The sequence below is a fragment of the Ips typographus genome, linkage group LG14 (assembly GCF_016097725.1).
Source record: "Ips typographus isolate SLU linkage group LG14, UJ_Ityp_2.0, whole genome shotgun sequence".
Classification (NCBI taxonomy): Eukaryota; Metazoa; Arthropoda; class Insecta; order Coleoptera; family Curculionidae; genus Ips; species Ips typographus.
The window spans coordinates 4273167-4299142 of record NC_138435.1 but is presented as its reverse complement, the minus strand read 5'-3'; the positions used below and the strand labels follow the sequence as shown (position 1 = coordinate 4299142).

General features: G+C 52.6%; 1 long non-coding RNA gene and 1 pseudogene across 1 annotated transcript in view; both read right to left on the bottom strand.

Annotated features, from left to right (window-relative positions):
- Window positions 1–25976, bottom strand: part of LOC145737435 (uncharacterized) — a 124177-nt gene that overhangs the window by 75137 nt on the left and 23064 nt on the right. The window lies entirely within an intron of this gene.
- Window positions 8325–11150, bottom strand: LOC145737870 (uncharacterized; annotated as a pseudogene).

The window sequence follows — 25976 nt, the reverse complement described above, 5'->3', positions numbered from 1 at the left end:
AATTCATGGCAGACGGCAAGTTTATTCGGAAATACAATAAGAATGCATACGTTAGGGCTACCGAGGCGCACCTGCTTGCTGCGATGGAGGACGCAGTGGAGATATCCCTGAACGACCGTGGCTACAGGAAGGCGCTTGCCATCGCACAGACCTACGGGCGTGGCGTGATAATCAGGGATGCGGACAGGTTCGACAGGTCCGTCTATGACCTCCTCAAAGCACGGATGGGGCGGGCCGGCGGGCCCATGGCTGCCGTGTGTGGCAACTACAGCAACCACTATAGATACGAGACATACGAGCTTGCATGCGCGCCGGTCCTCGGCGGTCCAATGGCTGGGTGCATATCTGAGGTGGAGAATCATTTATTAGAACTGCTGAACAAAGGCGATTTAGAGGCGATAATAAGACAGTAAGATCTTTTGGACAAGGAAAGAGAGATTGTCGAAAATGGCCGGATCCTCTCAGAATATTTTGGAGCCATGGGACTCCTCTTTGTAGAGGTGAGGCAGCGATTCAGCGACCATTATGGCGTGGACGCCTCTCTTGGGGTGTATAAGGAGGTCTTGCACAGATATGAGGAGTACTCCGGCAAGACGGGCAACACGCCCGGCGCCTTTCGGGCGGCACGAGAGTTTATACTGGAATTTTACAGCCATTCCTTCCCTGAGAGCTGCACTCCATTTGACATACGCGAGGTCTCAAGCTATACATTTGACTACTCCTTCTTTACATCATTCAACGAGGTGCTTTTCCAGCTCAGGAGCCAGCTATCCTTCGATATCGAGGTATCAGCGGGCGCTCCAGAGGGCAACGATGCTATTGCGGGCCTTCTTGCTGAGGAGGCACACAGGCTCGTCCTGGTCCAGAATGCCCATTTCCTTCCACCTACGGTGAAAACAGGCACCAACAGGTTTATTTTTATATTTGACAGCGGCGAGCACCATCCGCTAATGGAGCACACACGGATCGTTCACTACGACAGAAGCATGCCGTACGAGTCCATATGCAGTCGCATGCGGAGCATGCTTAACACAGAGTCTGCAATGGTCAGCTTCCACGCCTTCTTGGCGAGCACGGGCCTGAATTTTCCCTTAAGCGATCTGGAAACCGTGCTTCGGCACGGCGAGATCAGCGACAGCTATCTGAGGGAGATAATTTATTATAATAGAATGGAGGACAGGGCGAAGGAGGACGTTGCCGAAAGGTGGAGCGTCTTGGGGGAAAGTAACGGAGCATATGCTTAGCATGTGATGTCTTAAATAAATACCTCATGGTCTTAAATATGCACGCCGATGCAGGCACCATCCTGTATTCGTGCAAAACTCAACCCTCAATAGGTACATGACCTTGCCGACAAAGCGCATGTAATATTTATCCTTTTATAATGGGAAGGAGGGCCTAAATATCTGCAGGCTGATAGCGTGGAATGGACGAGGCGCAGGCCTTGCGGCCCCATGGATGGCCTACGCACTGCTGCAGGTGAGGGCTTCTAGGCGCTTATTAATCATTGGACTGGGGCCCGTGCGATACCTTGTGTGCGTGACCAACCACCAGCAGCTATGGCAACAAGCGATGCGGAGCAATACTAGTTCAGCCTGCCGGTAACAGCTTGCTGGCACGACTGCTGTTCGCTAGCCAAGGAACAGCAAAGCCCGTGATAGCGCACAACAATATTTATTAGACGGATATCATCAGTATTTGTTAGGCATCGCCATCGCCCGACGAGAGGGAGGAGAGCTTCTGCTCGAGCTTCGCAAACTTCTTATCTAGCTTCGCCAGGTTGTTGTGAACATCGTCCAGCAGGGCATTGAGGGTCTTAAAAACCTCATCTGCGCGCGTCTTGGCCGGCCCAAATAGGTCTGCGTCAGGCGCATTCTCAGAAGGAGCAGCACTTCGAATGCTTGTCTCGGCGTGAGATTTATTAAAACTATCCATGGGCTCAAAAATTTACTGTTTCATGGACTCGGGGCCAGGAAGTGGAAAGCGGTTTCCGTAGCCCCGGAAACAGCATTGGGGTGCCCCATTTGCCAGGCCTCCCGTCTGGAGATGCCCTAGTCCATGGTGCACCGCGCTGGCCCATCGGGCGGGCTGTTGCACTGTGCGCTGCATGTTCAGGCGCGTGCTATTTACCGCAAGCGGATCCCGACACTCTCGGGCGTCCTGCTGGGAATGAGGCCTACTGTGTGGTATACAGTACATATCTTTACCTGAGAAGGAGCCACATTCGGACCACGTTTTATGAAGCGCTTATGGAGGCGCAGTTGTGCTGTCCGTCAGGGCAAAAATCAGCAACCAGCAAATATTAATTAACCTCGCGCTGGCTATAGGTTGCACAATTTATTTAATTGGCGCTGCCTTCCCAAGCAGGCGCGGAGAGCTTGTTCTCCAGCTCGGCAAGGTCCTTGGCGATCGCATTCAGCTTTGCGCTGACATCATCCATCAATACATTAAACTCCTTGACCATATCGTCTGCTTGTGTGCTGACCGCATTGAAGGCATCGATATTCTTGCCTGCGCCCGTATTTACTCCCGCTTCTCCGCTCTTCTGAGCGTCGGCTTTGTCCTCCTCTGCCATGGGCTCAAAATTTTCCCGCGATAAACAGGCGCGCATGAATGGATAGATACACAAACAGGCGATCGCTTTTCGGAAGAGAGCTGGCTTCAGGCCTCCACTTTGGCGGTGCGGGCTTTACGATAGCTGCAGAGGGGCGACCGGCGGAGATGGGCACTACTGGGCACAGATAAGTGCACACAGCAGGAAGGCGGACAGTATGGCTGCGTACCCTGAGAGCGAGCCTGCTGAAATTGGATGCTGCATGCTAGTGTGACTCAGCGCGGCAGACCGAGGAAGCCAGTAGAACAGTGATAGAGGCGTGCTGAGTAGTCTGGCCGGAGTGCAATGCGAGTAGCAGATCCGAGCGTATGGATCGTTGGCGCCAGTCCTCCTTATTGAGCCTGTTTTTAATGCGGGCTGCAACATGGCTGCTCAACTCGTCGGCACTGCTTGGTAGCCGGCGTCGCACCGCCCAGGACACCTCCGCATTGGCGCCAGGATGGGCTCTGCAAAGGTTGTTGGACTGCAGTGCTGGCTTTAGCAAGCGCATATGGGCCGGTTTTGGATTTAGTGGCGAATGGTTGGCCTGTTTTATTGCAGATTAAGCATGTGGCAGGCAAAACACGTCAATGGCTCTATTACTAATTGAATAATTCGTGCGGAAGGCACAAATAAAATTTAGCTGTTTTAGCTACTATTTAAGAAATAATTACGGTCCGCGCTGCACATGATCTGGCTACTTCTGCAGAGGCTCATAGGCGCCACGATACTCTATGAAAACGAAAACATGTCTGAGTTTAGAGACTACTGCCAGCCATCCTACAGGTTCAGTGAGACAGGGATGCAGCTGGAGCAGCTGGTGGTGGTCTTCAAGCAAGGTGATCGAAGTGCGCACGGCATGGGGCAGGATTGGAGCGCCAGGCGCTGCGTGGAGAGTTCGGGGCCCGTCAGCTACCTCGACCGCTGTCGTAGAAGGGCCCTTACTACCAAAGGCTACGAGCAGCAGCGCCAGCTCGGGAGGCATATACAAAACTACTATTTAGAAGCATTTCCGAAGCTGGCCAGCATCAGCGCCGTCAGCCTGGTGCCGAGGGTCGGCATAAGCGCGGTCCGGGGTGTCATCTCAGAGCTCAAGACCTCCGTCCCGGTCGCAGAAACGACCGCTGCGGTGTCCTCCAACACCATATGCGAGGCCGTCAAGAAAAAGCGGCTGGGGCGCTCGAGCGACACAACATATCCTTTGGGAGTATCCCATCGTACGGAGCTGCTGTATTCATTGAGAGCTGGCGGCACAGGGATGGGAACCGCTATGTACGCATTGTGTACAGCACTGCGGTGCAAAAATTCGGCCTGCACAATGAAATGCTGATGGACAGGTCACAGTTCATGAAGTACCTCGACATATTCTCTGGCAAGGCTGCAGGTGCGCAAGGCCGCCGATATCAAAAAAACAGAGAACAGGGCTGCCAATTTATTTAAAAATGATATTGAGCAATTCGCTGACTTTATAATAAATTAAATCTTACGCAGGCTATGTAGGTCAGGGTGTATTTCTATAGCTGTGACCAGCAGATTCTGCAGCATCTCCTTGCTTGCATGCAACTGGTCCAGGGCGGCTGGGCGCAGTATTTGCCGGCGGAATAGTGCGTAGAAATTATCTGGATGCTACCGGGCAGATTTGCACTGTCATGTGCTGAAAAGGCCACTGCCGAAGGAGTGTCCATCTGCGCCCATAAGGCCGTTCCTCGAGCATATCAGGCTGAACACACTGGCGGCAGTCTTACGGGATTGGGGAGCACCTGCACCACTGATGTCTGGGCCTGTGTATCTAGCGGCTCACCCGCATTTGCAATCGCCTTTAAAGAGTCTAGAGTGTACAAGACGCTCGCAAAGAGCCCAACAAAGATGGAGAACAGCCGAAGAAGGCTGGCGTTTTCTTGAAACAATATGAGGCCCCCCAGCGCCAGCAGTAGCTTGTTGAGCGACCCTGCCAGGCAGAGCGTCGTGGAGCACAGCGCTTTCAGCGTGCACACCGTGCTAATGGCATACCGCGAGGTGACGCCTCCTGACCCTTGTTAGGGCTTAAGCCTGATCCTTTACCAACCATCACACGAAACCACTCTCAAGCGAACCCACCATCCTCCACGTCTCCTAAAATTACCGGGGAAAGCCATGACCTGTGTTGTGTGTTTTTTTTTTTTTTTTTTTTGATTATTGCCACTTCTGTTTTTTTTATTATTTTTCCCTACATGTTTTTTTTTTTTTTTTTTTTTTTTTTTTTGCCACTTCCGGATTTTTATTTTGGCCCTTTTTTTTTTTTTTTTTTTATAACAATTTAATTCTAAGAACTAGCCTAAACTATGTACAAAATGCCTAAAACTAAAATCTAAAATGTATCTAGCCTATATGTACATATTCAATGATCCGCCGTGCCACCTTCACCGGGTTCGTCTACTTCCTCCTCCTCCATTAGGGCCAACTCTCCCCACTCATTCACCCTATTTACATCCTCTCCGTTCGTTCCCATTCACTCTAAGTTTTAAATTACCCCAGATTATCCCTCTTTGCCCCATTTGCTCCCTTATTTCCCTTCTACCCCCTGCCTCACACTCCTCTCTTACATGCCGCGAGTCCTCCTCGCCCCTTCCACACTCACACATACCGTCCTGTTTCAAACCCATTCGCTTCAAGTAGGCGGCCAGGTCGCCGTGGCCAGTCAGTAGCTGGGTGCCCCTGAATGACAGCGGCAACCTGTCCAAACCCACTTCCTTACAGAGTTGGTACACCTCCCTCCCTTTGGTGGAGGTGTCCCAACTGCTCTGCCATTCACTCCTTATCCATTCACTCATTTCTCGTTTGATCCCCTTTCGCTCCCACAGCCTAATGCCGCCCCACCTTCTCTGCTCGCCATCCCATTTCGCCCTTCTTGCCAGTCTGTCGGCCTTGGCAATTCCCACATTTTCTCTCCCCTTCCACTCTATCGCCAATCTAAAACCCATACATGCCAGTCCTGCTACCCTGTTCCTAACTCTCTCCACCACCCTATGGAGGCTTGACTTGCCTAGCATTTCAACCGCCGCCAGACAATCCGTATGGATTACGTATTTCCCCCTGCCCATCCTCTCGATAACCCTCACCGCTTCCCCTATTCCCAGCAATTCCGCACTTAGGCTATCCCGGTCTCTATTCTCCCAGAAACTGCAGGCTATACCACACTCACTCCATACTCCCACTCCCGTCCATCCCTCATGCACTCCGGCGTCGACCCAGACGACCTTGACCCCTTCCTTGGCTATCTCCTCCATCCTCGTCCAGATCTCCCATCCAGGGTATGGCCTGTCCTCCGTCGCCCTGTCTCTCACCCTTACTCTCACTGATTCATCCTTAAATTTGGCAGCGGCGGCGGCCGCCAAGTACCACGGTGGCGTGCCATTGACGACCCTGAGGGTTTCCGTAGCCACCGTCCTGTAACATCGGACGGAGGCCAGCAGAAACTTCCTCTCCGCCGCCCCCAAATGCCTCTTCACCCTACTATCATTCGCTCTAACCCCCCAGATCTGACTACCATAAAGCACCGCTGGTGCCGCCACTCGTTCCGCGATTGCCCTCACTTTCTCCTTGTCCATTCTACCCTTGTTTCTGCAGAGCCCCGTCAGCTTGCTGGCGACCTCTGCCATTTTCTCCCTTACATACTTGGCATGCTCAATGAACATGCCTTTCCTGTCAAACCTGATCCCTAGTAGATCAATCCATTCACTACACTCCTCTCTCTCGTCTCCCAACCTAACTACCGGAGGTCTTATTCGGCCGTAGTTTTCGATGAACATCGCTCTCGTCTTGCACTCGTTGTATTTCATCCTTCCCTTATTCTCCCACCATCTACACCTCTCCCACACTCTCTCCCACCTCTTCTCTATCTCCTTGACAGACACCCCGGCAACCAGTACCACCTGGTCGTCCGCGAATGCCTGCCCATAGACCGCTCCGCGGTCGTCCTCCGAATCAAACATCTCCAGCCACTCATTCATACAAACCAGCCACAGGGACGGCCCCAGGCTGGATCCCTGCGGGCAGCCCCTGTTTACCCTTTCACTCACGTCCCCACTCTTAACTACCCTTTCATTCAAGAAATGCCAGGCTATCTCCCTAAGGAGCCCCGGCACTCCATCCTCTTTCATCCTCTGGTCAACGTACGGCGGCCACGCCATGTTGAAGGCGTTCTTCAGATCCAGCGTGACCACCAGTACGTGCCAGTTTGCCTCCTTGTATTCCCTCAGTTTCTCTCTCATGTTCTCTATTGCCATTAAAGTGTCCCTAGACCTCCGGAAACCGAACTGCCTCTCATTGAGACAGCCCACCCTTTCATACCAATTGACTAGTCTGGCGTTGACCAGCCGGTCAAGCAGCTTGCCGAGCGTCGGTAGCAGGCTGATTGGCCTGTGCCCTCCGCTCTTTTTTGGCAGCCACCTGACCCTAGCCTCCTTCCACACCCGCGGAAAAACTCCCCTTGCTAAACACGCCCCATACACTCTCGTCATTCCCTCTCCCCAGACTTCCCAGACATGCTTCACACACTCATTGGGGATCCTGTCGTCCCCACACGCTTTTTTCTTTTTCAGACCGGCAATCACCCCTTCCAGTTCTTCCACCCTGAGGTCAACGTCGAAGTTGACGTTGGCCCTCCCCTTTCTTCTTGTACGTTGGTACATTTCCCATTCGTCCTTCTCATCCACGGTCAGATCCTGGTGGTATTTCTCTATCATCTCCCTATCCCACTCTTCACCTGTCCCTATCTCCCTACCGTCCCTAGTCCTAAGTGCGGATTCCCCCCTGCGAACCCCCCATTTGTTAATGAGTTCCCACACTTTGTCCCACGAGTTATCGGTTGTTAGTTCTTCCATTTGTTCCCTTCTCTTTTCCCTCTTCTTTATCCTAATGGCCCTCTTAAATTCGTGCTAATGGCAGTCAAAAAGGCGCACATTGCGGAGGCAAGGATCAGCCTCCACAGAGTAGCATTTCCAACCATAAAGCCGGGAGGATCGAACGCCCAGGACAGCGCGCCGAGTATTGGGATACTCAGCAAATTAGTATAAAGGACGGATTCAAGCTTGGAGGCGCGGTCAAAAACCATGAGCTTGCGCAGATATAGCATGTACCCCACGGTGGACAGGATGTTTGCTGCCATCCAAAGATACCCCAGGAACACGCCCGGGTCGATAATGTTGCCAGAGTAGGAGCTCAGGGCGAGCGTGGTAATCTTTTTCCCGAAAAACCTGAACTCCAGCAGGGCGGTAAGTATAATCGACAGGTTTTTAAGTAAAGTGAACAGCGTCACAGGGAAGTAGTAGACGGCTTTCACGTTTGTGAATATCATTGTTGTGAGCAGGAGCGAGGCTATCCACCAGCGGCCAATATCGGCCGCGTTGGGCCTTTTCCGTGCAGCCACAAAGTACAGCATTATCACCAGCACGATCGAGGCAGACTGGATGAGGATAAGAAAGTAGTGCATGCTGAACATATACCTGCTCACGATTATCTTGTTCAGCAGAATTGCCACTACTGATGATATGAAGTACAGAGATAGGGCTGCTACGCCCTGCATGTAGTTGTTGTTCATGGATGCACGGGTCGGCCACTCGATAATTTAACGCTTTAAAACTGCATGTTTCGGGGAGGCCGTGCAGAGATCCCCAGGCGATGGAGAACAAGTAAATTTATTGGATGAAGGCGCGCCCTTGTTTTGCCGCCCGCCGTGGGCGTGTCAGCGCGGTCATTGTGTCCCGCTCGGCGCAGGCTGCGTCTTCTTGTATTTAGCAACAATTTTATGTCCCAAGCAGTCTAATTTCTGCCGAGCAGCCTTTAGCTGCGCCTTGGCGCACTTTGGCGGCCATTTGAAGCGCTCAGCCATCAGCACACTAACCTTACCAGCCATCTCGTACGCCTCCGCAACATCGTAAAACCCGACGCCGAGCCTGTTATTCAGCACGTCGTACACTGTGTAGGCCAGCTCATTATCTATGCAGTACATAACCTCGGCTGCTCTAAACCGATATTTTTCACTGATACTCTCTGGATACTTCTCCAGGTACGCTTTTAGCTTAAAGGCCCTGCTGCCGTACCGCCCCAAGAGGTCCTGGGCATAGGCGGTGTCTACACCCAGGCTGTCGGCTACGGTGTAGTGCAGATCCCTCGCATAGTCTTCGCTCCCGAGCACCCGGATGTGCTCGGTCAGGCAGACCTCCTTGGGCTCCAGGTGAAAATCCACAACAGCCCGGTCGATGCACTTCTGCGCCATCACCCGGTAGGTCGTCCATTTTCCGCCTGACAGGGCGATGAAATTTGGGCCTTCGGCAGTAATACTAAACGTACGCACCAAAGATTCGCTGTGCCGGACACTGGGATCGCTTACCAGCGGGCACACACCTGCCCAGGCAGACAGGATGTCGTGCCTCTTCAGCTCGCCCCGGGAGCACGATTCTATTTCCTGGTTGATAAACTCGACCTCGCCTTCTGATGGCTCCAGCTCGCCCCCAAGAAGTCGTCTGGCTTCAGTGGAGCCCGCTAACATTTGGCCCTTCCAGGGGAGGATGAACATGATACGCCCATCCGCCGTGCTAGTATCGACCAGACCCATATTCCTGGGGCCGTAGCTTGGCGGGTACACAACGTGTGTTCCCACGCTGGGCGACATCAGCCTTGCACATCCCGGTGCCTCCTTCCACCTCGTGTCGTCCGTGAGCGCACCACAGGCCGAGACGTAGCCCCTCGCGCGTATCTTAATTTTCCTGCCGGTGAGCCTGTCCGTGCATATTGCATGTTCTATCCCACCGTCAGCCCGCTTTGCGAACCGATCTAGCGCAACATAGCTAGCAGCAGTCGCTCCGTAGAATGACGCGGTTACTATGAGCATGACGTTGGTTCGCACGTCGTCGAACATGCCGTCATGGTATATCATGGCGCCCGCCAGGTTCTCGCTTTTCATGTTTGCGAAATTCATCAGCGCATCCTCCCGGCTGATTAAGTAGCTCCGCCCAATGGACCGCGCCATGCTCAGCTTGTCGTACAGTTTGAGCAACACCCAGTAATACGGAAGCTGCCGCCTTTTGTATATCGGAACCATTATGGGAACGGTGTATGACAGGTATGGCACAATCCTCATGACCGCATACCGCTCAGAAAGGGCCTCAAAGACCATGAGCAGCTGGGCCAGGCTGAATGCACAGACGGCCTTCTCGAGGTACCGCAGCCCTCCGTGCAGCAGCTTGGTACTCTTGCAGCTCGTCTGCGAGCCGAAATTGCCAGCCTCGATAAGCGCAACTCTAAGCCCCCTTGCAGCCGCATCGAGGGCACATCCTGCCCCGGACGCGCCGCCTCCGATGATTAAAATATCATATTGTACCGTCGTACTCCTTAATAACACACTTCTTGCACAACACTGTATATTGTTTACAAACAATAAACTGACACTGACTTTTAACCTCGCTAACTGTCAACTTCGACTTCACTACAACCATCAACTCAACAACTAACTAACCAGGCCTGGTTCAGCTGCTTATATAGGCTTCCATGGTTTCTAGAAAATTCCCAAATATTCATGAAATTGACTTTCTCTCTCACACTCATTAAGCTATAACATAAATCTCTCTCTATATAAGCAACGGAGTCAGGATTTTCTAGAACACAGACAAAAGAATGTAGAACGTAAACAAAGCAACGTAACATACAGGGGTAACAACAAATAACTAAAGAAATCCTAACTAATAATCAAAAGTTCGCTTTGCAACACTGCCCCCCTCCTAGAGTTGATCGTCCCGATCATCAACTTCACCAGCTTTGGGTGGTCGGTAAGGTGCAAGTCGATCCAGGTGAACTATTTTCATTTTCGCCCGATGTCCTCGCTGTATTCTGTAGACGACGTCGTTCAGACGCTTTATAACGTCGTAGGGTCCCTCCCATGACCTCTGTAGCTTCGGTGACTTTCATTTCTTTCGAGCAGGATTGTATAACCAGACCTGATCACCGGCTTGGAATCCGCTGCTGTTGGCCCTTTTGTCATATCTTGTCTTTAGTCGGTGGCTTGCAAATTTCAACTTCTGCCGGACTTCCTCATGGATCACGTGCAAGCGTTGCGCCAATTTTTCTGAATAGCTATCACAAGAAGCTGGGGGTTCTTCCGGTCGTCCAAAAAGAAGATCCATTGGCAAACGAAGCTCCCTTCCAAAGACAACACTAGCTGGTGTTTTGCCAGTGGAATCATGTACTGCCGATCGATAAGCCATCAGGAACAACGGAATGTGCTGATCCCAATCTGTCTGATTGTTATCGACGACTGTCCTTAGGTAGTTGTCTAGTGTCCGGTTGAAACGTTCCACCATTCCGTCTGACTGTGGGTGTAATGGAGTAGTTCTGGTTTTCTTAATTCCCAATCGGTCACACACTTCCGTGAATACTGCCGATTCGAAATTACGCCCTTGATCCGAATGCAGCTCGGTACTCCAAATCTGCAGAAGAAGTTGTCAACCAGAACTTCTGCTACAGTAGCGGCTTCCTGGTTTGGTATTGCGTACACTTCTGGCCATTTACTGAAGTAGTCCATTGCGACCAAGACATAGCGATTTCCGGAATTAGTTTTGGGAAAAGGTCCAGCTACATCAACGGCAATCCTCTCAAACGGAGCTCCGACATTATACTGCTTCATACATCCTCGGCTCCGAGTTTTGGGACCCTTGCTACTGAAACAGTCTGCGCAACGCCGACACCAATCTTCTACATCTGAGCGGCTTTGTAGCCAATAGAACCTTTCCCTAACTTTATTTAACGTTTTGTTGATGCCAAAGTGCCCTCCACCAATTCCATTATGGGCTTCTTTCAGTACGTCACTAACTCGGTTTCTTGGCAGAACTACCTGTAGTCGTTCTTCTTTCCCATCCGGACTTTCCCATTTTCTTTTTAGTAAATCTCCATCAATAATAAGGGACTCCCATAATGCCCAATATCCCTTTAATGTTGGAGACTTAGCGGAAATCTCCTCCCAATTTGGTCTTTCTCCACGCTCTTTCCAGTTAATTATCTGTCCTAAATCGGGGTCTTCTCGTTGATCGGCAGCCATGTTTTCCCGATCCCATGCGATGTCATTTTTCAGAGCGATCCTTCGACAAGGCTTTCCAAATTCAGCTATCTCCAGACGTTTACAGTGATTGCAACCTTCCACACAAGGTCTTCGTGACACAACGTCCGCGTTTCCGTGCAAACGTCCCTTTCTGTGTTCAACCTGGAAGTCATATTCTTGAAGTCTTTGCATTCTTCTAGGTTTGCGGCACTGCGATTGAATGTGCCCCTTTTCTCCACAGTTCCAGCATTCCAATGACCGAGTAAACGTGGTGGTTTGAGCGTTTCGGTTGTTCTGACTTCTTCTATTTAAGGCTCCCATTAGTTCTTTTCGAAATGTCTCCAGCTGACGATTCAAGTCTGACTGAGTGAGTGTGTGATCTGAATTGGAATATCGGTTTTTCGGTTCCGGTGTAAGGCTTCTGACTTGACGCACTCGAGTATGTCCTCGTGATACTTGCTTGACCGCCTCAAACTCCAAAGCGTAGGCAAGAGCATCATGCAATGTTTGGCATCTCGCTAATCGTATTGCTTGCTCTGTGTCACAATCTTTAAGACCTCGCACAAAAGCCCGTACTGCCATTCGCTCTCTAATGTCGTGAGAGGCCGTTGGATAGGCCAGACAAACTAATCGAGCAATGTCGGCTTCATACTGCTGAAGTGTTTCCGTGCTTCTTTGGGTCCTACTAGACAACTGAGCTTCGTATACTTGTTCTAGGTGCTTATTTCCAAATCTCATCTCTAAATGTTGGATTAAGTCGTCGTAGTTTTTGTACTGGCTCTCGTCCAAAGTCTGCAAAACCTCCAGTGCTTCTTCTCGAAGTGACAAAACCAAGGCAGTGGCTTTGTCACTTGATGTCCAATTGTTGGCCTCTGCGGCAGCCTCAAACTGTTTTTTGTAAACCTGCCATGAGGTCTTACCGTCGAAAACTGGTGGCTTAATATTTGAGCAGACACTAGAACTGGCGACTACGGTTGGCTTTGAAGACTTTTCCTGTAGTTTGTCAAATTCCTCTCGCAAGGTCTGAACGGTCTCCTCCATACCGCTTATCCTCTCATTTACCTTTTCTTCCAAAATGTCCATCCTGTTGTCCATTTCTCCTTTTATTTCATTTATTACTCGGTCTAATTTTTCATCTTGTTGTTGAAACTGGTTTTTAATTTGGTCTTGGCTTGCTTTCATTTCTTCGAACTTTTGGTCTTGGCTCGCTTTCATTTCTTCGAACTTTTGGTCTTGGCTCGCTTTCATTTCTTCGAACTTTTGGTCCTGACTTGCTTTCATCGCTTGAATCATCTCCATAAGTTGTTTCATTCCTTCATCCATTTTGGCGCTTTGTTGTCGTGTACTCACAGGCATTCAACACACCTTCTGCTTCTGCCTTCCTCTGGATCTCTTCTTCGATTCTCCAATCCCACTTCTGACACCAAATGTACCATCGTACTCCTTAATAACACACTTCTTGCACAACACTGTATATTGTTTACAAACAATAAACTGACACTGACTTTTAACCTCGCTAACTGTCAACTTCGACTTCACTACAACCATCAACTCAACAGCTAACTAACCAGGCCTGGTTCAGCTGCTTATATAGGCTTCCATGGTTTCTAGAAAATTCCCAAATATTCATGAAATTGACTTTCTCTCTCACACTCATTAAGCTATAACATAAATCTCTCTCTATATAAGCAACGGAGTCAGGATTTTCTAGAACACAGACAAAAGAATGTAGAACGTAAACAAAGCAACGTAACATACAGGGGTAACAACAAATAACTAAAGAAATCCTAACTAATAATCAAAAGTTCGCTTTGCAACAATATGTATAGTGTGTAAGATCGAAGACTGTGCGCTCGCGTTTTTTCGGCTTCCAATTAATGCTCGCTCCATCACGGAGCGATTCGGCTCTTTCCCTTTTCGCCGCGCTTCTTCTCTGATGCCGGAGAAGCACAAGGATGCATAGCGTGGCAAGTGCCAGTGCCGCTGTCAGCGCCCTGAGCATCGGAAGGCTGCCTTTCCGCAATATAAAACTATCTCGGCCAATGGCGGCGCGCAGCTGGTGTTTTGGATCACGCCGCGGCAGCGCACATCGCTGTTAGATAAAACCAGGCACTCAGTGGTTTTTGCAAATATGGAGTCCAGTTGCTATATTGCACCTCTAGGCGTCGGCTAAGCCTGACAACCCGGCACTATTTGGTCTGCCGATGCCGGATCCATCTTTGGTCACAAAATCTGGCCTCTATCCTGGAGATTCACCGATACGAGCTATAAGCCAATTTGCATGCCTGAGCAGCAGCCAGCCTGCACTGTTGGCCTGATAAAACGCATCGAGCAGAGGGAGCATCCCTGAATAAACAGCACCTAGGTAATTAGCTCTCCGCTTGATGCGCCGCCCGCTTCTTGCGGCATTTGAACCTCCGTGCTCGCGCCGCCAGCCAGCATAACTATCATCTGCCGCCCTTTGCTGGTTTGCGCATTTGTCGGCAATTAAATTTCATTGGTGTGCCTCTCCTTTCGCCTCCACAAAGTAAAAGATTTAGCTGGGGCCATGGAACAGCAGCTCCTTGCAATCCTCAAGACGTATGAAACGGCGGACGCCGAGCTGCCGATCGCGAAGAACAATAATGACAAGGACTCCCTGCGTGTCCTTGTGAACGACATTAACCGCACCGAGTTTGACTTCTCCCGCCATCGCATGCACGCCGCGCGCGTAAGACTCTACAAGAATATCCTGCACGAGACGCTCTCTGAGTTCCCAATCAAGTACGTCCAGGGAATGACGGAGGTCGCGACCGTGGTGGTCGATGTGTACTTTCAGGATGCGGTGGGCTCCACTTCCACAGAGGGCATCAACGACTCGCCAGCACTCTCTGTCACGAACAGCGGGAACAAGACCTTTGTTTACAAGGAGGACGACGAGCGCAAGCTTTTCCGAAGCTTTATGGACAAGCACGCAGGCCTCCTCGGCAGGCTGCGCACTGCCCTGGTCAGCATCTACAAGAAAAAGTTCCTTGTTTTTTTCAAGGACAACTTCCGCTTATCGGATCCTCGGGGGAGCTTATTGCTTCCTCAGGAGCTTTTTGTGCTGGAAAGTCATGCGAGGGCTCCTGAGCCGCGCTGGGGTCGCCGATGCTCATAGCCTCCTTTTTAATAACAATGCTGTTATTTACAACCGTTATATCTAGCACATTCGGCTCATTTGCTGGGCTTTCCCGTGTCATTGGGCCACCCGCGCTACAGTCGTCGTTTTCTGGCTGGTTCTCCGCCTCGTATACAATCCCGTTCATTTCACTCAGAAATGCCTCAGCGCTTATTGCTGGCACATCGATGGCCAATCCGGGATAACTGCACCTCCGTGAGTCGCAGGACGGAGCACTGCCTCCCAGGGATTGTAGAGTCGCAGAGCCCACCCCAGGCAGCTCACACATACTTGCACTCGCCCTTTCCCCGTACCTATTCTTGTAAAAAGGCATGGAGCTGATATGGACGGCCTCGCCCTCCATATCAGCTTTGGCGGGGATGTGTACAGAGCCAGAGGAAGAATCGTCCATTGCGCTGCCGTTAAATGCCAAGCCGCAATAGCCCAACAAAGCAGCATCCGTATTTCGAATGCAACTAGCCTCCTGGAAAATAGCCTGATCAGCCACATTGGCCTCTGCCCTGCTCTTTGGCGGAAAGGCCGCATCTCTAAGCGTGCTTTTGGCAATATCATCGCCGAGTGAGCTCGCCATAGAGAAACTCCCTCTGAAGTTGCCAATATTTTCATTGGTCTCCAGGCAAAAGCTTCCTTCCTTGGCCGGCACGCGCGCCAGAGAGCTTCCGGCCATGTCGCGCACCGGATCCAGCATAATAGGCCCCTCGGTATATGAATAATTTGGCGTATCGTCGAACTTCTCCGATTCATCATCAGCCGTGAAGCTCAGGCCAATAAGCGGCACGTTATCGGACTCCGAACGCTCCATACTTTCCAGATCGCCTACTGTACACGGCCTCCCGGCACTGTCCTGCATTTCTCCTGCTCCGCCGCAGCCGGTCGCAGAAGGCACCTCTGCTGCGTCATAACTGATCGCTGGAAGCTCCTCCGCCGCAGGCTCCTCTGCGCAAGCAAAGTCAAATATCCCTGGGCTGTGCTTTGCTTCGCACGCATCCAGGCCCAAAATGGGCGAAGCTGCGGCCTCAGCGGCTGGCTCCGGGACTCCGCAGTGGGATTCGTGCAGGGCACTGTGCCCAGCGGGCCCGCCTCCCACCAACGCCTCATGCGCAGCAGCTTTCCAGTTCTCTGGAAATCCGTCCGCAAATAGCTTGTGCAGCCCACCCTTGAGCCCATTCGCGAGCACTTTACTGTCTTCTCCGAGGATATAGACGCCGTTGGCAGTGATAATACGCCTGCTGGACTGGATGCCGACCACCGCGGATGTTCTTATAATGTTTTCTCTGTAATTCCCAACCAGGCAGATCTTGCCCTCGCCCGCGGGGAGCGCCTCTTGTATGTGCCATCCATTGAGCAGGCGCACCGGCAGATTTTTCTTATTTGCATAGCGCAGCCGGAACACCGTATAGTCCGACATGCCGTCCAGCCCGCCGGTGTGGACTATGTCAGTCGGGTCTGGATGCCCCTTCCCATCGTCCTGCCGTCTTGTTTGTGCCGCCATTCTTTGGGGCTAGTAATTCCTGGGCATAGATTGCCGAAGCAGCAAGACCGGCCGTCCACCCGGCATTCCAACCAAGCACCGGGAAATTAAGTACACAGAGGACCGCGGGCGCCAACAGTAGTGCATAAAAGGACGTAGAATCTTGCTGCTTTGGCTGGCCGCTGGCTGCAGTCCTGTAAAAAATTTACCACGGCTCTGTGTGAAGGCAGGATGCCATTGTAGCAGGGTAAGAGGGCTCGCCGCGGCTCCCAGCTGGGGGCCGCCGTTCATCTGCGGGTGTGTATTCTGCAAGCCAGATGGGGCGCGCCGATACTGCATCTGCCGCGAGTCTGCTGCAGACTTGACCGACATGGCCCGCCTTATACTCCTCCGCCATACAACACGGCGTAGCTGGCAGCGCATGCAAAAACAACAGGCGCAATGGCCCGTGTTCTCGGGTGGCATATGTCGGCCGGGATTCGCGCCCGATGCGCTTCGGTTGTGGGTCGTTTTAGGCTGCGACATTGCTACACACAAGCCATTTATACTCATTTGGGGTGTAAGGGATGGCGAGAAACAGTAAATTAAATAACTACACGCCAACAACCTGAATTTTAAAAGACCAGCTCAGTGCATGGCGCCAGCCGGGGCTCTGCCCAGGCGTTGTTCCCTCCGCCCGCTGCAGACGTGCGACAGGCAGGCGCACCCACGCCGAGATAAAAAGAAGGAGCCCACCCCGCCAAAAAGGCCTGCCCAAGTATACGAAGAACACTTTATTCTAGCACGCTATAGCGCATTAGCTTTGTACATCTTGTTATACCGTTTAACAACGCTCTTGTCGATGATTCCGTTTTGTACGAATAAAAATCCGTAATTGAAAAGGATCTGAACCTTAAGTTCGTAATCCATGTTATAAATATTGTTATATATTGTTTCCATAAGCAGTTCTTCATCCTGTCTGTTGACGATACATGCCGACAGGATGCTGAAGAATACGCTCGCTTTTGAAAGGGAATCTTCCAAGTTTTGCAAATCAAGCATTTTGACAAAGAAATATCCGAACGCTTCGATGGCCTCAGCCCGTGAAGCGTTCCAGACAATTCTGAGAAGGCTGATCTGTTTGTGCAAATCATCGAGGTTGTTGTCGTAAAACGTAGGTGATGTGATGTAGGTGTGGAGCAGGCTATACATGTTGTTGAAGAAGGACTGGCACTCGTGCCCGCCCATTTCCGAGGAGTCCTCCTCGATCATTATCTCGAAGCGGCCCTCGTCTCCGCCGAGCTTCAAGTCCCCCAGGCCGTAAAGCGTGTGGGCCGCGCCCGGAAAGCTCAGACCCTCGCAGGCGGCCCCATCAAGTGCCGCGGCGTCCCACAGGTAACACTCTGCAATACCGCACTCTGTCGTGCGGCACGCCCCAATAAACGCGCCCGACAGGCGCAGCTCTCTGTCGCCCCGCAGCTTGCTGAAGTGCATGTCGAGCATAGCCTCGTCCTGCCTGAGGATACTCTGGATGTCCTGGGTAAACTTGGACAGGTCGCGCATCGCGAGTATCTCTCTGCTGTACGCCTGGTCGTCCTGGGCAAAGGGCTCTTCCTGCATAAATCTATCGCTCTCGGTGCCGCGACGGCACCAGGCGTGGATTTCGCGGGCATTCCTCACGTCGCAGTCCCTGACCACCTCGAACCTCTTGTCGTGGAGATCACTCGCCAGCTCCCCGACCATCAGATCGCCAAGCGTCTGGTAGTCGAAATTCTCGGTAAACAGAGAAAACACGGCCGGCGAGGCCACCGCAATAGTGGGAGCGCTGCTCGTGTAGTCAACGGAGATCCCCCTGTGCTTGGGAAGCAGATGAAAGAGGTCGCCGGTCTCGAACTTAGAGCAATAATGCCGCCCAGTACGGCGCTGGCGAAAATGGCGGGAATCCAGGCCGTTGGCAGCTGCGTGGGATATGCGCAGACACCAGGGTCACCACTGCGGGCCCTCGGAGCGCCCGGCATGCTGCCCGTATTTAAAATGCGCGACAGCCGCAGACCAGCACGTGTGCGGGTATGGTCCATAGGCACTGCTGGATATATCTGTATCTGGAGGTGGCTAATCATCTCTGCGCTGCCAGCACATCTAGCTGAAGCTAGCCTATGGCTGCTCTCCGGGCCCGGAAAATACACGCCTGATGCCTATTGAATTACTGGCCGGGCCTGGCTGCAGCACGCCGCCTGCGGCAGATGCTGCTTTTACTTCACCATTCACCAGAGGACGGGAAGGCCCCAGAATGCAAACATAGCATGGAGATGATCAAGATAAAGAGGCCAGCCTGTGCTGGCTGAGGGCAGTAGAAGACCTGGTATGGATGTCCGCAGGCTCGGTGGCTCAGAGGTGGTAAAGGCGCCGCTCATTAACAACGAGTGTCCTCGAGTGCTAGTCCTTGAACAGCATGAAACACATTAAATACACGCCCTGGCAGCAGGCCTATTTACGAACACACTGCACGACAACTGAAGGGGTGGATTTGCACAGCGGGGAGCGACGTGCGCTGCATCCCTAAGATAGATTATAAAGCATCAAAATACGCGTGGGCCGCAGTCCTTGTGTATCGAGCCCAGCCTTTGGCCATCGCTTCACCACCTGGTATGCAAGGGTAAAATTTTTTTACTAGCTTTGTGGCAATATGGCGGGAGCGTGGATGGCGGTGTGGGGCGTAGATCTGCATGCTAGAGGGGCGCCAGCACGGCCGAGTCCGCCGAGGTGCGCATCCTGGCGATCTTGCGCAGGGCGGCATCTCTTTTAAATACCTCCGCGTACCGCAGCAGCATGGCGGACGCCAAAGACCGAACTGCAGGCGAAATTGCTGCCCGAAGCCGCCCGCGCAGGAAACACCGGCCCAAGAAATAATCATTCCAATAAATTTACTTGCTGCACTGTCTGTCCACAATACCATCCCGGATTGCGCTCGCCCTCCGTATGACCGCCTCCGGCACCCCGGCCATCCGCGCAACGTGCAGCCCGTGGGAGTCGAGGCACACGCCCTCCCTTATCTTGTACAGGAATACTATGTCCCCGCCATCGATTGCACAGTCGACATGTGCCTTATCGACGTCCTCGTACTCGGCGACGAGCCGGTGGTAGTGGGTGCTGAAGAGCGTGTAGCATCCGGCAGCCCTGATGTAATTCAGCACAGCCCGCGCAATCGCATCGCCGTCCTCCGTCGACGTGCCCCTGCCCAGCTCGTCCATGATCACGAAGCTCCTGCCGGTCGCATGCCGCATTATGCGTGAGGCCTCGTTGAGCTCCATCATGAAGGTCGACTCGCCGCGCGCAAGCGAGTCGGAGGCGCCAATCCTCGTGAATATCTGGTCGAACACGGGCATCTGCAGCCGTGTGCACGTGGCATTCATGCCCACCTGCGCCAGTATTATGTTCAGACAGATGCTGCGCAGGAAGGTGGACTTCCCGCCCATATTTGGGCCGGTGATCAGCGTTATCCTGCGGGCAGGCCTGAAGTCGTTCTTTATGAAGGAAGGAAAAATGGGGCTGCGACAGCCGCTGGCGGCAAGGTCCTCTGCCGCCCCGACAAATTCGGGAACACAGGAATCGCCGATTGTGTTAAATACTGCAAAGGAGATATAGCAGTCCACCTCCGCAATAAAGCCGATAATGCTATAGATGGCCGTTCTGTAGGGGAAGATAAATTCCACAGCCTTTCTAAACAGGTTCCCCTTTGCCTGGAAAATTCGCTCCTCCGTCTCCTGAAGATCGGTGACTCGCGCCTTAAGGACGGGCGAGTAATACCTCCTGTATGTCTTTGTTGAGGACACGACGTAGAACTCTGGGGACAGCTTGACGCTGGCAGGCGCCTCCACCTGGAAGAGATCCTTGTTGATGCTCTTGTAGGTGAGCATATCCAGCCCGTGCTGCGTCTTGAGATCGGCCAGGTACTTCCCGATGGAGGCCTCTATTTCGCCGCGCCGCTGCGCAAGGCCCGACAGCTCATCGTTCTTGCTTCCGGGCTTAACCTCGCTGTCTCCGACGGTGTATTTCGCGCCGAAGCCCTCCACAAAGCCGTCGAGATTCGCGATATGGGCGGATATGACCGCCGCGCCGACCAGGCTGTCCGCGCTGTCGCCGATAAACTCCCTCAGCCCTTCCAGGAACGCTCCACAAGACTGCAGGCTTCTCATAAACGACAGGAGGTCTTTAAAAGATGGGTTCGGGTTGGATAGCCTTCCTGCATACCTCTCGGCATCGCCGATCCGCTGAAGGGCCTCTGTCAGCGCGGCTAGGTCACGGCCGCTGAAAAGGGCCGCTCTGCTCCGCCGTGCGAGAATCTTCTCCACGCTGGTCAAGGGATTTATAAGCCACCGTTTGAGGAGTCTTTGGCCGAACGGCGTCGTGCAGTGATTCACCGTTTTGTACAAGCTACGCACCTCGGTGCCGTCGTAGTTGTTGCACAGAATGTCCAGATTCGCGAGTGATCCGCCATCCAGGGGAAAGCTTTCCGGGGACTCGAGGGCCGAGAGGCAGGCGTTCGCCAAGGCCGACTTTGCGCACTATTGCCTTTACCTGCGCCTTAAATTCACCGACGGCCCCGTCCGACACGCTCAGCCTGAGAAAGCGACAGGCATCCCCACCGGCGCCCGATCCCGGCAGCTCCACGGTGCCACTGCCGGCCGCGGCGACAAAGCTTGCCACGAGTCCGCCAATATGAAATACATATGGCCAGCTGGACGCAGAGACGCACACGAGACGGCCACACGAGGGAGGCATGCGCCGTCCCATGCTTCCAGCGAATGCGTTCCTGTCCGTGCCTCCGCTGTCCAGCACAAACACCTGGTTTAGATGCCGCACCAGCATCTCATGCGGCCTGAACAAAACAGTGTCAAGGCAGAGGGACCAAAAGGCATCAACGAACGATGCAAATTCCAGGCCGCCAATGAGGCCCACGCAGTTTACAAACTCCATGTCCTTGTAGGTGATCCTGCAGTTGCATCTAGAAATAATATAGTCCACGAGAATCGGGTCCATAACCAGCTTCAGCAGCCTGCCCAGCAGGGCCAAATCGAGATTCCTTCGTGTGCCCTTGTAAGCAAATGTGTAGAGGACTCCCCTCGAGTCCTGGATGCGCTCCGCGAGCCTCTTTGCAATGCTGCCCTCGAGCTGGTCGTCGAGGCGGAAATAGGCAGGAAAAAGCCCCTGTCTGAGGGCCTCGCGCCACAAATAAGCATCCAGGAACCCATCGGTTAGCTGGTCCTCAGCATCAACCGTATAGTAGCACGTATACCTGACCCCGCTCTTGATATGTATTTCAAGATCACCCAACGCCCGCTTCGTGAGCAGATTTTTCCTGATCCTATGTGCGTACTCCGCCGTGTCGAGTGTGTCGTAAAATTCACGCCTTTCCTTTGAGCCGCAGCTCCTAAGCCTGCTCAGGACAGCTTTCAGCAGCCTCTCCTCACTCCGCTCGGGAAGGCCTACAAATAGCTTAGCATCGGCCCCCTCGGACCTTCTGTCCCGGAGATACCGCGAGATGCTGCTGTATATGCCTACCGCGTCGTCTATTTTAAGGAACGGGCTTGCGATGTAGTCGCGCTGCCGCGCCTTCTCATTTTTGATGTAGAGCCTCAGGACCTTGCCGTTCTGCTTCCGGATCTCATTCCTTTCCTTTGCCTTCTTAGCTGTTGCCTTCTCCACATACCACCTGGACTTCATCTCGCAGTATATGGCGCCTGTCCACGCGGCCGTCCTCCATCCGCAAAGTGAGATTTCCGAGGCAGCGCTCCAGGTAGGGAATGTATCCGCGGAGCATGCTGCACCATATTCTCCACTGGGGAGCCCACACATTGCCGCCTCTGCATGCATCCTTGCACCTCCTGATTTGCCTGTTGACCTTATACTTGTAGCGGTAGATGCCTGTTAATGTGCCCACATTGCTGAACACATACCTCAGCGACGTGCACAGGTCATTGGGTCCGATGCTGCAGTTCCTGTACCGAACAAAAAGATCGGCTACGCACTTCAGAAGCTTGAATACTTCGCGCGTAAAATCCTGCACGGAAGCACCTTCCCAATTAGGGTGGCCCTGGGCTGGGTCTGCATTCTTTGGAGCCTCATTTCGGCCGACGCCGCCGACAGAGGCGCCGTGCTCGGTGCTACAGTCCTGCTGCAGCAGTGGCCCTTCCTGGATGCTGCCTTCTGGCTGCGCTGCTGCTCCAGATTTGGAGCCAGTATTGCCGTCGGAGCCATGCCGCACTGCATTGCGCCCACTCCTACAGCGCCCCACGTAGCACTAGCGCTCTCTGTACTCCTTCACAGATATTTTGTGCTTGTCCCTGATGAAGGATATTGACCCATCGCGGTGATAGGCCACCTCTACGTACTTCACAGGCTGCCAGGGCATCGGGATAGACGCCAGTGCATAGTACAGCGCGTGGGGAGCGAGCCTCAGGGATTCTATCGGCAGCCTCCTGCAGGCGACCAATTTTTTAAGAGCCTCAGGCGGCTGGTGGTAGCGCATGATGGGCTAGGCTGGGGCACTTTAAAAATTAAATATCCAGCCCATCTAATAATCATGCGTGAATACATTTACCCAAGAGACCAACTCGCACGCCCGAAGCCGTTGCAGCTGCGGGGCCACCAGGTTTATTTTCTATTTGTAGAGACAGGGCGAATGAAGGGCTGGCAGGGCGCTGCACCTGCGGGCGCCTGCGGCACCAGGATCAACGTTCTGCAGGAAAGCACCGCGGAGTAGGCAGTGGCCTCAAGGCCTACCTGTATGGGAAACCATCCACCCGCAATGCAACGTGGCTGAACTGGCAAACCTTGAGCTGTGGCAAAAACAAGTGGCGAGCGACCGCGCCGATTCGACGGCATCATCTGTGGCAACCATCACGGTCTTGGAGGTTAGCGAAACTGTCCGGGCCATGAAAAACGGTAAAGCGTGCGGGGGCGACGCTATACCGAATGAAGCGCTAAAGGCCGCAAATGACGGCATGGCTGATAGGCTAGCGCGGCTTTACACAAAATGTGTGGAGCAAGGTTATTTTCCGAGCATCTGGAAGGTTGCAAAAGTAGTGTGGCTCCCGAAGCCGAAGGGTGGCTACAGACCGATTAGCTTGCTGCCGGCTTTCGGGCGGGTTTTCGACAAAATTCTTGATGCGAGACTCAAAAACTGGATGGAAAGAACAGGCGCGGTCAGCGAAAGACAATACGGTTTTCGCGAGGGCCGGGACACAGTCATGGCAATCAGTAAGATCATGGGGGACATAAAATGTAAGCAGAAAAAGGAGCATTCTATGGTGGTGCTCCTCGATCTCAGTAACGCCTTTAACATGGCCTGGCCGCCTCACGTATACGAAGAGTTGCGGGAAGCAAAGGTGCCTTTGTACTTGCGGAAGGTGGTAGCGTCCTTCATGACGGACAGGAAAATACAGTCGGGCAGAATAAGCATGGACATGAAGAGAGGTTGTCCACAGGGTTCGAGCATGGGCCCAACGCTGTGGATACTTTCGATGCAGAGTTGGTTCAGAATAGACACTTCTGACTTAAAGGGTTACGCCACCCGCCTCTCGACTTTGGCCCCATAGTTCCACCCACTAACCAACAAAACCACTACCAAGAAGAACCCACCATCCCAACGCACTCCAAAAACGCGCGGGGAAAGAAGGACCTTTACTTTATTTACAATGAAAAAAAAGAAAACACTTATCGCTATGTACAATTCTTAAGTCTAACTATATACACGTGGCCATTTTGAAAATTGTCTCAAGAGCAAGATCAAAGCCCCAATGCCAATGCCAGCATACGTCTACTTTTCGCTATCTACAGTTCAACTCTGAGAGTCTAGCCGCGACGCAGCTAGACGTCTTCAGTCTCCTTTTCGAGCATTTTATCTGCGAGTTCATTCCAGCACCTTACTGCGTCAGCATCCGTGATTCTATCGGTTCTAAAAGCCCATTGATTTCGCACGAGCGTGCGCCTCGCCGCGATCCGATTATTCAGAGAACAACTCTCAAGGATGTGCTGCAGCGTTTCGTTTACCTCACCGCATTTGCATTTTGCGCTCTCCGCGACCAAGGCAAAGCGATCCAAATATGCACCAAAGTTTCCATGTCCGGTCGCCAGCTGCACTCCCTTAAACGTGAGTGGCAAGCGATCGGTGCCAATCTCGGAGCAGCGCCCATGCAGCTCCCTTCCCTTATCTGACGAGTGCCATTCGATTTGCCATTTTCCGAGGGCCCACTGTTCCCATCTCCGTTTTCGCTCTTTTTTGGACTCCGTCTCAGTGTGTCTATACGGAGGTATGTGCTTGAGTACTTGGTCTGCAGGGTTGTTTGCCGACTGCAACCAATTAAGAGTGACTGAGTTAGCAATCAACAGTTCTCGGAGCTTGGCTTGTATGTTGGCCACTATACTGGCGTTTGTTTTCACCCTCGCAACCAGATTAAGTGCTTCGCGACTGTCTGAGAAGACGTCGATGTGTGCGTTCTGCAACTGCAGCACTTCAAGGCCCTTCTGTATGGCCTCTAATTCACCACCGACTGTGTCGTTGCCAGTGCCCGAAGCCTCGCAGTGCCCTATTATAATGTTGCCCTGTTCTTTTAGCGCGTATGCCGTGGCCCGCTTTATTGAACTGTAGTCTACGTACAGCTCGACGTGTCTGGACATCTCTTCTCTGCGGCAGGCAGAGTCGCTAAACGTCTGCAGTTCCGCAAAGTTCCATCTTGAAACGATTTGTTTCAGTTTGCACTCGCGCGGCTGCTCCTCATACGCCTTATTAATGCGCTCCGCTTCGATGTGCAGCGGTATTGTTCCCGCTATCACCATGAGAGCCTGAGTAGAAGTAGTTGCGTAGCATGGCACCGGAGAACGCAAAAACATCCTCTGCGTGATCAGGAGCTGTTTTCTGCTCGCCGAAACTGCCGCTCTACTGCCCCAAATCTCTGCCCCGTAGAGCAAGCCTGGCCGGACCACTCGGTCGTAGATCACCCTGGCCGTGTCCTTCGTAAAGTCACTTCGTGATCTTAAAAGCGCTTTAAATCTCGGAGCCAGCTTGCTAGCCTTTTTCCGAATTTTGGCGATGTGACCAGCGAAGTCAAGTCGCCAGTCCAACGAAACTCCCAGGTAGGAGATCCTGTCCGACGCCTCGACCCTGGCCGTGCCAACCGAAATCACTGGCGTTCGTACTTTTCTGCCAGCCGGAACAAACAACATTTCCGTTTTTGCCAAGTTGTATGACATTTTTGCTGCCACTTCCCACTTCCTACATTTATCCCAGACCTCGCTCCAGGTCGCTTCGATCTTTTTGACCGATGAACCGCTCACAACGATGCACTGGTCGTCTGCGTATGCCTGAGTTTTCACTTTCTCTGTTTCGTCTCCCAAAGCTCTGAACCAACTCTGCATCGAAAGTATCCACAGCGTTGGGCCCATGCTCGAACCCTGTGGACAACCTCTCTTCATGTCCATGCTTATTCTGCCCGACTGTATTTTCCTGTCCGTCATGAAGGACGCTACCACCTTCCGCAAGTACAAAGGCACCTTTGCTTCCCGCAACTCTTCGTATACGTGAGGCGGCCAGGCCATGTTAAAGGCGTTACTGAGATCGAGGAGCACCACCATAGAATGCTCCTTTTTCTGCTTACATTTTATGTCCCCCATGATCTTACTGATTGCCATGACTGTGTCCCGG